Here is a 4721-nt window from a genome sequence, read left to right on the forward strand (position 1 = left end):
GTGAGTGCTGTGCCCAAGCCGTGGTGATGCCACCCTCCTCCTGCCCCTGCTCCCCACAGCTCCTGTGCAGGGCTGGTGGCCCCACGTGGGGAGGGGTATTGTAAATCAAAGGTGACTCCGACAAAGGGGAGAGAGAATGATGATGCACCTGAGTCCATCATCAGGAGGCTGATGAATTGCTTTATTATACTATGCCATGTACATTGTGTCTAAACTGAATCTGCCCTGCACTCACTCTTTCTCCCAACTGCTCACACTGCACTCATCATCTCTGATCCTCTCCTGACTGTCCCCTGACAGCCCCACACACACACCTGGCCCTGAGAGGCCAAGGGAACCGAACGTCCTCACTGTGGGTAAACCATCTCCACATTGCATTCTGCTTCAGCACAGCACAGGCACAGCAAGCCAGATAAGAATTGTGCTTTCCTTCTTCTCTGCTTGTCTCACAGCTTCTCTCTGTCCAGAGGGCGTGTGAATAGCACAGAGGGGCACCGTGTGCCCACCAGTGCCTGTGAACTGGGTGAGAGAGGGCCAAGAGCAGCTGGGAGCTGAGAAGATCCCACCAGGCTCTTGGGTGCCAGCTGTGCTCCTGATGTGACTCCCTGGAACTGGGCTCTCCTTCTGCTTCAAGTCCTCACGAAGGCAGCAGTAGGCAGCATGTCCCTGGGGAGAGCCCAGCTGGTGCAGGTGAGGAGCCACATCCCTGGGATGGCTGTTTTGGGAGCACCACTGCTCTCCTCCCAGCAGTCCTGCTCATTTGAGGGACACCACCGTTGTGGTAAGTGACTGCTCAGTGTCCCACTGCCCCTTCTGCCTGGCAGAAAGCACCACAGAGCCCTCTGCCCCGATTTCCAGGTTCTCATAACCACCAGAAGGCAGATCTGCTGCCTATCCCACGTGCATTTGGAGAACTGCTGGCGTGGCTGGGGACACCCCCTCCTCAGCTCTCAGTCAGTGTGCTCTCCATTGGACCAGAACAACTTCATCGTGTTTTACTTTTGGTTCAAATCTTTCCACTGGTGATCCCAAGGAGAACAGCCAGGAGTTAATGAGGGCTCTTTGTTTTCCTGAACTCTGAATGTGCCACAGCAGTGAAGGTGCAATTATTGAGAGCTGGACATTAACCTCCATATGAGCCTGGTCTGGCTGCCTTTCATTCCTTTGCTTTTATTGATCCTCCTTTCTTGACTTGCTCTTGCTTCCTCTCTTTTGAAGACTTAGAAATTAATGGGCAGCTCAAAGGAAGCACTGCTGCTGTAATGAAAAAGGATGGCAGTGCAGTGCTCTAACTTGGTGGCTGCTCTCTGGGGCCCTCGTTACGTTTGTTTCCATCTGAGCACCATTTCCGCACAAACAAGATTGTGTTAGCCTCAATTCTGACCTGGCTGCAGTTCCTACCAGAAAGCTCTTTCAGCTCAGAAATGGGCAGATTTGCTCTTCAGGCCAATGAAAACAAGTCTGCAAAGTTGAAAAGAAGATGTCAAAATCAGGCACTAAAGATCACTTAAAATGATAACAGTTGTACTTGAAGCAAAAATTATATACAAAGCTTTCATCTAGCAATTTTCATCCTCAGGCAGCAAAGTGCTTTACAACAGAGCTCACTGTCAGCAGCCCTGTTTGTAAAGATGAGCAGAAATACGGCTTTTGCTTTCTTTGCTGTGTTTCTGTGCCCCAGACCAGCTTGTTAACCAGGCTCAAAGGCTTTCCTGCCCCCCCAGGACGTGTCAGTGCCCACCTGCCCGAGCACAGACATCCCCAGTGATGGCACCACAGAGTGTGGCACCAGGCCAAGGAGGGGTTTGCCCTTGCCTGCTTGGCTCAATCCTCCTTTTAAATTTTGTCTTCCCAGTGAATAGAGAGAGTTGGCTTTGACTGGAGAGGGGGTAACACAGCTGCTTGGCTTCTGTGCCCTGTTGGCTCATCCTCGTGCTGCAGAGGTAGCTGGAGCCCCCAAAAAAACGTGTCCTGTACCCCCAGCTCCTCAGCTGGGTGCCTTCCAGGCCCTCTCCCCGTGTCTGAGCTGAACCTCGTGCTCATTTTAACGGGGAGGGTTTCCTCAGCTGCTGGAAGTGGGTGGATTTTTCCCAGGCACCCTGCCACCTGCCCACTGCTTTTCCTCATACCTCCTCACTTCTGCAGAGGGTCTGGCGCACCAGAGATGCTGCTGAGATGGCTGCAGCAGGGGTTTGATGTAACCCTGAGAGCTGGCCAAGGGGAGAGAGGCTGCACCTTTGGCTGGGCTCGTGCTGGGCTTCCCCTCTTCACCTCCTCTGTGCTGGAGAAATGCTGGCACCGCAGGGTTTGCTGCCCAGAACAGCTCAGCAAGGAAATCACTCCTGCAAGGAAGTTTAATTGCAGCCATTAAGCCTTTAATCTAGCTGTGGTGTGCATCTCTAAATGGTGATGCCATCCCTGAAATGCAGGCACACAGCCCCACGCCTCCTCAGCGTCCTGTTTACAGCTATTTTTAGTGACCCAGAAGCAGGTAGCTCCACACTCGGCCAGAAAATTAATTTTTAAAAAACTTAATAACTCACACACACAGAGAGACACACAAGCAAAGCTCTCTATCCTTGGAGAATATCGTCCCCCAGCCCCCAGTGCCCAGGACTGTGAGTGCTGTTTGCAGCTGGGGGTTCCTGTGCTGGCCCTGGGACGCAGAGCCCCCCGCCTCTCGGGTTGCTGTTGTTAATTGCAGATGTGAGAAGTCTCTGTTTCGACCCGTGTGTCCACAGAACGAGTCAGAGCTCTTCACTTTTCGGTCTTGAAGTTGTTTATTAATTCTTATCTATAAAATTTCCTTTCTGCCCAGCAGAGGTCTGCTCAGCAGGGCAGCCACAGGCACTCTGACCGCTCCCGGGGCGGTGTTGTCTTTTTATACTGCAAACTGCTTATAACCTATTTACACTTAATTCCCAACACCTATCACCTGTGTTAGACAGTGAGCTTCTACTCTAAACCAATCCCAAAGTGCCAACATCACTGCAGAAAATGGAGAAGAAGAAGAAGAAGAAGAAAGGCTGGACACGCCCAAGTTCCTCCATCTTGTCCCCATAACCCCCATACTAAAAATCCTAAAATCTACATTTTCATCCTGTGATAATTTTATTATTACACCATTCAATCCTCTGTGACTTTCAAGTCCTCATACAAAGCTGGTAATTTGCTCCATGGGTCATAATCAAATCCACAGGTGCTCTGGGCTGCGTGCCAGGGTCTCTGAGCCCCTTGGCAGGGTCCCTGGCAACTCTGGACACCCAGAGGGATGCGCTGAGTTCTGACACCACCCTGCTGGCCCAGCCCCTCCACAGGCACACGGGGACAGGGCAGAGGTCCCTGCTCTTGTGCAAACCCAGGACAATGGGAATATTTCCCTGCCTGCTCTGGGGTGCCCTGACCCCCAGGGCAGCACTGACTTTGACCCTCATCCATGGAGAAAGTTTCCCAGACTTCAAGCTAGACTAGAATCCACAAAAGTGTGAAACAGATTATACAGAGCAGTGTAAGTGTATCACTGGGTGAGAAATTGAGGGTTTGGGATTTTTAGTGTGTTGTGGATGGAAGCAAGATGGAGGGCACAGGGTGTCGTCCTGGGTTTCTTCTTCATGCTTCTTCTTCCTTCTTTCTCATGGGTTTGGGTGGCATTTTGTAATTGGGCAGAAAAGTCCCCATTGGGCCCTCTGTGGGATCAGTTATTGGGTTAAAAGGGAAAATAATCCAGGTGTCAGTTCTTCATTGGATAGTTTAGCCTTAGGAGACCTTGGAACAAGAGATTGTTGGCCATTTTGTGCCTTGCTGCAGAACTTACAGTAGTGAGACTGTTTTACTGATGAGAAATAATAAACACCTGAGTCCGAACGTGAACCACTGTCACTGTGATATTTTCTGAAAAATCCCTTCACCAGGATTTCTTCTCCTGGCAAGATGAGAAGCCTCAGCTTCTCCATGTTTTGCTCCTCTGGAATGTGATTGGGAGAATTGTTTACCCAGCATGTGAATTGTTTTTACTTAATGACCAATCCCAGTCCAGCTGTGTCAGGACTCTGGTCAGTCATGGGTTTTTATTATTCATTCTTGTCCAGCCTTCTGATGTCTCCTTTCTCTTTCTTTAGTATAGTTTTAGTATATAATTTCTTATCATATCATATCATATCATATCATATCATATCATATCATAAAATAATAAATCAGCCTTCTGAGAACTTGGAGTCGATTCTCATCTCTCACCTCGTCCTGGGGACCCTCACAACAGCACCACAACAATTGGTGGCCACAAAGCACCAGCCCAAGTGCCTTCAGTGCAGACCCAGAGAAACCAACACGCTCTCCCTCAGCACGGCAGGCCAGCCCAGCCTGACCCTCCTGCTGCCCTGCTGTGCCTGCGACCCCAGCCCCTCCCTGCTGTCCCCTCACCCTCCCTGGGGTCCCCCCAGCTGCCCCTGGATGCTGCCATTGATCCCAGAGCTCAGGAGGTGTCGCAACCCAGGACATCCCTCTGAATGCCCTGGGTGATTCCAGACCCTGGCAAGGGGCTCAGGGACCTTGGCATGGAACAAAAAACACCTGTGCCTTTGATTTTAGCCCATGGAAACAATTACCAACTTTGTGTGAGGAGTTACAAGCCACAAGGGTTTAAGCAGAATGATGGTGAATTTGTCACAGGGTGAAAAAGTAGAATTTTGGGGATTTAGAATGGGGGATCAGCAGAGCCAAGA

Source organism: Geospiza fortis, unplaced genomic scaffold (genome assembly GCF_000277835.1).
Source record: "Geospiza fortis unplaced genomic scaffold, GeoFor_1.0 scaffold5, whole genome shotgun sequence".
NCBI classification, from domain to species: domain Eukaryota; kingdom Metazoa; phylum Chordata; class Aves; order Passeriformes; family Thraupidae; genus Geospiza; species Geospiza fortis.